Genomic DNA, 8,472 nt, shown 5'->3' with positions numbered 1-8,472 from the left:
CCGATGACTTTAAAGTTCTTGACTTCTCCATGAAATATGCTAGCAGTGACATTTCAGAAACACCAGTGTTTTTGTTCTGGCACCATTCTTTGAAATTTCTATATGCTCGTCCGTAGCGCACTTTCGACTTCTTGGACAATAAAAATTCGCAGGCAGCATTTGCTGCACTTTCTATTTGAAAATCACTCATTTATAAATAATAATAATTCAAAACCAGCAAAATAGCAACTTTTATGTAGCTTTGTTTATAAACACCTTAGTAACGACAAAATCCAAACAACCAAGGCGACTTTGCAAGATTTCGAATAATGTCAAAATGAATTGATTAAGAAACGTCAAAAAATAAAACCTAATCTTTATTTCATGAACCATAAAGAACTGTGGGAGCAGATTAAATGTTATACACTACGCAGCAGTTAAGTATAATTTACCAGTCTCGGACTCTATTGCCAGCGCTCGCTCCGCTCGGGCGCAAAATCGTCCCCGTCTGGTAAATAATACTTACCTCCTTTATGATGTAAATAACTATTATATTATGTAATTTTAACTTAAACTCGCAAATAAAGCAACTTTCGATTAAAGTATATTTATTCCAATTCCAATGTGTGCTTCTTAATTTAAATATATCTTGTATATTTTGCCTAAAGATATTTTTCTCCCAACAATGCAATTTTTAAATGGCTGTATTATCTCGATTCTCATGTTACTTTTATTTGCACATACCAGCAATTTCAAAATACGTAAGTTTTCACCTTGAATGGTCAAAGTCAAAAGCTACAACTACAACTACAACTTAGTAGGTATCTAATAAATGTAATTACCAAAAAGTGTGCATGGTCTTGGTACAAGTGGATATCTATCTATGTTTTGTTTTTTATTATTACCAGTTTGCAATTTCCGTAAGTATGCAGGTAACTTAAGTACGTAAAAACATTTTAAGAGATTGATTCCTTGGATCATTTTCAGGATCAGGGTGTGAGAGTTTTTGAAACGTACCTACATATAACACCAATTAAGTTTGCTCTTAATTAAATAAGCAAAAAATAAGGAAGACGTAGCAAAATTTTACTAAAGCCCCCTAGTTTTACTTGCTCTTCAGTGATTCCAGTGATAGCAGGTATCTATATAGTTATAATTTTTTCTTATATGTAAAGCATACAAGTAAAATGATGTCATATGCTCCTAAGCTAAAAATCCTCCGGTATATCTAGATAGTTTTTATTTGGTACTCAGATAAGCAAAGTATTTCTTCATTCTTCATTAAATAATACGCGTAAGATATAAAAAAATGGAAAAATGTGGTTATTGAAAAATGGAAACTGACATAGAGCTTATATTACGGATCTTCTTGAAAAACCATTAAGAATGGGCAATCTCTAAGCCGGATAATAACGCACCAAAATATGATGGTTGAGATTAAGATGTCTTATACAAATGTTGTAGATTTACGAAATATAGTGTGTTCAAAGTTGGAATTTTAATTTGAAATTTCTCAATAATTTTGGAATTTTTAGCCGAATCACCTTGAAAATTGGCAGTTTTATGTTTTTTGGTATAAGAATAATAAATTTGATACTAAATTTGCCGCTATTTGTACAGGGCGTTAGTTACACTCTGTTACTTCAGTAAATCACAACACATTCTCTTTGCCTAATACATAGAAAACTCATCTAACTCTATCGGTTTTTGAGTTATTTGCATTTTAAACGTCAATGTAAAATTCTAGCTACCGTTATTGCTTTGAGGTAAGGTTGCGTAGGTTTCAGTCAGCACATGTCAAGTTTTCGTGTTGACAATTTTTGGTTAAGTGTTTACTAAGGTTATCTCGTTTTTTTTTTAATTTAGTAATTATTCGTAGCAAAACTTTTAATATCAAAAAATGCCACGACATAATGATTTTTCCGACAGTGAAATGTATGATATGTGATTTTGCTCAATCAAATTTTAATGGGCTTGTCTCAAGAGGAAGATATTATTTACAATAATACCCGTTGGTTAAGTATGGCAACAGGGATAAGCCAATCGTCTATCTGAAGAATTTTAAAGAAAGACAATCTCCGTCCATATCACTATACTCCTGTTCAAAATTGATTACCTGAAGCTCAAGATTTATGAAAGCAAAATACATTAAACGTTTAAGATGCAAATAACTCAAAAACCGATAGAGTTAGATGAATTAAACAAGAATACCTTTTCTGTGTAAAATTGGATTGGCTTCTACATTTTTAACTCGCCATAGCCATAATTCATTAGACAAAAAATGTATTCTGATTTACTGAAGTAACAGGGTGTAACTAACGCCCTGTACAGATAGCGGCAAATTTAGCATCAAATTCGTAATTCTCATATCAAGAAACATAATTTTCAAGTTGATTCCCAAAATTATGGAGAAATTTCAAATTAAAATTCCAACTTTGAACACCCTGTATCTCGTAAACCTGCAACATTTGTATAAGGCTTGTTACGCTCAATCATCATATTTATCACCCTGTATAGCTTAGTTTTTTACGTATTACTTTTGTTACTACCTACTTCCATTTTCTTTTTTACACTTTTCTAATTTAAGGACAATTACATTTTAGATTTGAAATGAATGTTATTGAATTTTTCTTGAAATACTTTATTCTTTTACATCTATAAAGATAGTCATCAAATTTAAATGAGAACTTATCAGACGACAACTTTTAATCTGCGAGGGATTTAGTTCCGAATCCTGGAAATCCGCGAGGATGCTAGAACGGTAGAATTTCTCCGGGCTCAAGCCAGCTAAATGTCAAAGGTGAGTTGGCCTGTCCGTTTTGTGTGCTGCATCGGCGCTTGAGCGCTCCCGAAGCTTCCACCCCCGCAAGGTCCGTGTAAACATAAGAGGCATTTAATTCTACGTTTCTGGTATTTTCATTTTGCTGTTTTTATTTTGGTCTGCAACTTCTAGGATAGAATGGTTATCCTATTGATTGATAGTCAAATTAAGAATAATTGTAGACCCTGGTGCAAGAAGGGATTAAGCGCCATTATGCAAATTGTTCAGGAGAGGCAAAATAATATTTTTAGTTAAAATCATTTATGCTGCAAGAACAGGATATGTGCATAATTATTCAGTGTTTCATAATAGTGCCTATGACTTTATTCAGGGGGATAAATCTCTGCGCATGATTTCAAGTAAAAAATTTCATATAAACATAATAATATGTCCGTAAACGCTTCATTACCATGGTAGAGGATATTAAAGTTTCAATACTTTACCTGTTTTTTTCTTTGTATCTCCCATAATTTTTGAGATATGTACCTCAAATTTGGAACGTGGGCTAACTTAGATTACCTGCATCATCTGCCCTGTCTAATAGTCATCATTATCTACCGGGTGATACTGTTTCTGGGGTCGCGCCTTTTTTCAGCCCCCAAACTTTCTTCCGGTACGCCGCTGGTGTTTTCTGGAACAAATGTTTAATTCCCTGTTAAATTTATAAACTTTTTCGTCTCTTGCAATGTTTTCGTATCTGCTGTTGTTTTCGAGAAAAAAAAGACAAACAGTATTATGTATAATGTTAGTCACTATAATCTGACAACTTATTGTGGATTAATTGTTGAAATTACAAAAAGGTTTTTAAAACAAAAGTTTTAGTTTTTTTTATGAATTTTTATAATACAGTATTAGAATAAACAATTGAATAATGGAAATCACTAAATTAAAGATTTTTTTTTTAATGGAACTCCCTATCCCTATATATTAGTACTGTTTTCGTGGAGATAACCAAATGCCTTTCCACTACTTAATGCTCTGCTACTAATAGTTTTCGTGGAGACTAAATATTTTCCACCAATTCTTTATTAATATTCTTTATTTAAAAAACATAAATCACGCTTAAAGCGTAAAAATACAAAATGTTTTTGCAGTTGACATTTCTCCAAAGAAATTCATTTTTTTTCTCGTTAGTAGGTAATTTGATTATAAATTAATATTACAAATCTGAACAAGTTCATACTTGGCTTTGTTAAATTTTTCTCTTTTCAAAAATATATAATATGTTACTGTTTGAGTCAGGACTTTTCGACATATTTCAGTTTAAAAATATTTTTGGTAAAGCAGGAGGGTTTATGTCTGACGGATCGCAGTGGCTATGGACGAGGCACGCGAAACAAATAAATGACTTTGAAGTTTATTTATCATCATTAATTTGATTTCCCTCCTACTAATATATAGGGTGTTCCATTAAAAAAAATGTTTTTCTTTAATTTAGTGATTTCCATTAATCAATTGTTTTTTCTAATACTTGTATTATAAAAATTCATAAAAAAGCTAAAACTTTTGTATTAAAAACATTTCTGTAATTTCAATAATAAACTCACAATAAGTTGTCAGATTATAGTGTACTCTGTACAAAAAAATGTTTGAAATATTAATTTTAAATTTCACACCAAACGTAAATTTTTGGATCTCTACTAAAACAGGTAAATTACAAATATTTTTTAGTGTTTATGATTTGAACAAAAAATGTGTAAATTTGCTGGCCTTAAAAAACACCCTTTTCTTGAAAAATGATATACCTGTGGTGATACGTTTTTATAAACTTTTTGTTAATTTGTTGTCAAGTGCAAGCTTTTACTTAATGAATAATCTAAATTTTGGACAGTATTTAAAAATAGTTTTTGATGTATAATGAAATTGTTTTTAATGTTATTGTTAATCGCAGTTCTTTCTGCAGCAGTCTAAATTAAAATGGCAACTATATAAATCTTGAATTGTTTTTATGGAGTATGATCTCATGCATGTAACATAAGCAGAAGCCTGTAGATTTGTGTAATGTAACTTTTCTGAGAAAGCACTTGTATTTATATGTATAGGCAAATATAAACAAATAGTTTTACGTAGGTATTCTATATTCGAATCAGATATTTCTATTTTAATGCATTCCAGTTTGAAATGAAACTTTAAAGAAAAAATTGAAAGAAAATATATATAGGGTGCTTCCGAGGTAATGGGCCAAAATTCATGGGTAGATTCCCGAAGCCAAAATATTGCGATTCAGTCGAACTTATCTTAGTCTAAAAGTTAATAATTTAAGAGATACGGGATGTTAAATGTTAAAATTTGAATATAAATTATGTCTCAGCATTCTATCTCACTTTCATGTACATACAATTTAAATTGGAAGCTAATTGTAAGATGTAATTTTAACTAATTTCAAGGACAATCCTCAATATATTTGCAAAATTATAAAAAAAACGGTCTCGAGTTAAAAAACATATTTCTAACACTATAAGGAAAAAATATGGTGTCCCAAACCATACGTTACGTACATATACAGTGCGTTCATAATGAAAAAAACAAATTCTTTAAAATTCAGGTAAATATTTTGTGTGCGGACGCTTCGGTTAGTATTTTTAGTTGCGGATTTGACATAAGAAAATACATACAAATACAGGGTGGCTCAAGAAGAACATATGATTACTCATCATTGATTTTTTTAATGGAACACCCTGTATATTATACAATTTTTGAATTGCAAGGTAAATTCTGAACACTTTTTGTATAAATACCGTGTCTCTAAAATCAGCAGTTTTCGTTAATGACGTTTAAAAATTGATATTTTGGTTTAAATTAACCAACCTCGACCATTTTGATGTAGTAATTTGTGACAGTAAAAACCAAACTATCACCGGCGTTTAGTTTGTCAGTGCCATTTTGTCAGTTTTACGTTTCATTTTAAAAATGCATTTAAGAAAGTATTGAAGTACTTATGATGATTGGTTTTGGAGACAGAGTACGAGAATTGTAATTTGTTATCGGGATCTGTGTCACAAATACATCCTTAGAAAAAATAAATATCATCCTTATTACGTTCAATTGATACAGGAACTATTAGAAGACGATTTTGACCGAAGAACGCAGTTTTGTGAGCAGATAATTGAGATGAATAATCAAAACTTAGTTTTCACACGAAAGATTATTTTTTCTGAGGGGGCTACTTTTATTTTAAATGGACACGTAAACAGGCAAAACTGCAGGTACTGGGCAACTGAAAATCCACGTTGGATACAAGTCTGTCACACACAGCATCGTCCAAAAATAAATGTTTGGGCAGGTATTGTCGAAAACCGAATTCTTGGACCTTATTTTTTTGAAGAAAATTTAAGTTGTGAACGTTATTTAGACTTTCTTCAGTTTGAATTCATCCCCGCTTTAGCTGTTTAGTTTCCCAATTCATAAGATCCAGATATTCCTCATAATGACATATTGTTCCAATACGATGGGGCACCTCCTCATTTTGCAATTGCTATTTAACAATTTCTTCACTTAACTTTCCCTAATAAATGAGTTGGACGCAGAGGTCCTATTGAGTGGCCACCAAGGTCACCAGATTTACCCCCTTTAGGTTAAAACATTGATTTTTTTCCATTTATCACATTTCAACGTCATTATTACGAAAACCGCATAACAAAAAGTGTTCAGAATTTACGGTACAATTCAAAAATGGCATAATATACAGGGTGTTCCATTAAAAAAAGTTAATGATGACTGCGTCTTGAGACATCTTGTATACAATTTTCTTATGTCAAAAAATCCGCAACTAAAAATACTAATCGACGTGTCCGAGCGATTTTCCACAAAATAATTATCTGAATTTTAAATAAATTTGTTCCTTTCATCATGAACGCACTGTATACAAACTATCAGGCTGTATGATACATAAAATGTTGGTATTATAAATTTAACATCGATAACTTGTATATCGACTTCCTGTGGTTGAGTTGTTTTGGTAAATGCATATTTTTAAGCCGGACATGAGATTTGTTTGAGTTTATTGTATTTTATTTCCTTCCACTGTGATATTATTTTTCGACCTAATTTTCAATTATACATGATTTATACTCATAATAGACGATCGAATTTTCCATGCGTTATCTATGAGGTATTTTCTGTGTGTTTTTGTAATGCTTTTTTAATGATGAATTTAATATCTCATGATATTTTATCATTTGAGGTTTAGTGATTTTATTAACGGTGGAAATCGGTAAAATACATCTTTCAGGAAAACCTGGAAATATCAGGAAACATATTACAGAACTTTAGGGCTTCATCTATACAGGGTGGTCCCGAGGTAATGGGCCAAAATTCATGGGTAGATTACCGAAGCAAAAATATTGCGATTTAACCGAACTTACCTTAGTCCAAAAGTTGATACAGGGTGTTAAATGTAAAATATTATTTTAGTTTATTTCCAATTATTTCTTAATAAATGCAAATATCTACACAAAATTTTGGGGTTTGGGGTTCTTTAGATAGAGGAATTGAAATTTGCTCACATTTTGGTTATAGTTCATAGAGGGCGCCAGCTGCCGTAGACTGAAGGTGTTGGAAACGACATAACTTTTTTATACTTAAAGGTATCTCATCTTTGGCATCAAATTCTTATTTTCCAACTCAACTTTTTTTACACAAAAAAGGTAGACTTTATGAAAGTAGCTGTCTCGCACCGTTTCCGAGATATTTGGCTTTGAAACTTCCAATGCTAATAGTTGAAATAATTAAAATAATTTAGAAATGTCAAAAACAAGGGTTTATTTAGAATTAAAAATTGTAATGCACAGTAAAATAGTAATCATTATTAAAAAATAAGCCTTTTTGACAATAATTGTTCAAAATGTCCACCTCTAACTTCAATATATTTATCAACACGTTTATTAAAAGATTGCCTTATTTTAAAGTATAAATCCTTAATGCGAAATGACTGCAGCATTTAAAACCTGCTACTAAAGTTCTTCTTAAGTGTTTATAGTTTCTCCATAAACAACCGATTTCATGTAACTCCAAAAACGAAAACCTCGGCATTCTATCTCACATTTATGTATACGAGTATAGAATTTAATTTGTAAGCCAAGATGTAGGTAATTTTAATTAGATACGAATAATACTTAATAGAAATTAGCATACAAATGACAGCAATAAGACAAGTGGAAGACGTCATTATTTGATTTTCGTTCAAATCCTACTTAAGAAACTTTATCGCTAAATTAATAATACCTGTATGTACGTAATTGTAATTTAATGCAACAGCATTGGAAGTTTCAAAGCCAAATATCTCGAAAACGGTGCGATAGCTACTTTAATAAAGTATACCTTTTTTGTGTAAAAAAAGTTGAAAAATAAGAATTTGTTACCAAAGATGAGATACCTTAAAGTACAAAAAAGTTATGTCGTTTTTAACACATTCAATGTACTGCAGCTAGCGCCCTCTATGAACTTTAACCAAAATGTGAACAGATTTCAATTCCTCTACTCAAAGAACTCCAATCCCCAAAATTTTGTGAGGATATTTGCATTTGTTAAGGAATAAATTTAAAAAAACTGAAATAATATTTTACATTTAACACCCTGTATCACTTTAACTATCAACTTTTGGACTAAGGTAAGTTCGGCTAAATCGCAATATTTTTACTTGGGGAATCTACCCATGAATTTTGGCCCATTAC

At 31.0% G+C, this 8,472-nt stretch overlaps 1 protein-coding gene across 1 annotated transcript in view; it reads left to right on the top strand.

Annotated features, from left to right (window-relative positions):
- The first annotated feature begins 1,088 nt into the window (after positions 1–1,088).
- LOC108912537 (protein retinal degeneration B) overlaps positions 1,089–8,472 on the top strand; it is a 70,491-nt gene continuing 63,107 nt past the window's right edge. The window contains exon 1 of the mRNA XM_018717787.1: positions 1,089–1,117. The gene's annotated coding sequence lies outside the window, so the exon portion shown is untranslated. The remainder of the gene's footprint in view (positions 1,118–8,472) is intronic.

Source organism: Anoplophora glabripennis, unplaced genomic scaffold, assembly GCF_000390285.2.
Source record: "Anoplophora glabripennis isolate ALB-LARVAE unplaced genomic scaffold, Agla_2.0 scaffold636, whole genome shotgun sequence".
NCBI lineage: Eukaryota > Metazoa > Arthropoda > Insecta > Coleoptera > Cerambycidae > Anoplophora > Anoplophora glabripennis.
Note: the sequence above shows the minus strand (reverse complement) of the source record. Positions and strands in the feature narration are given on the sequence as shown.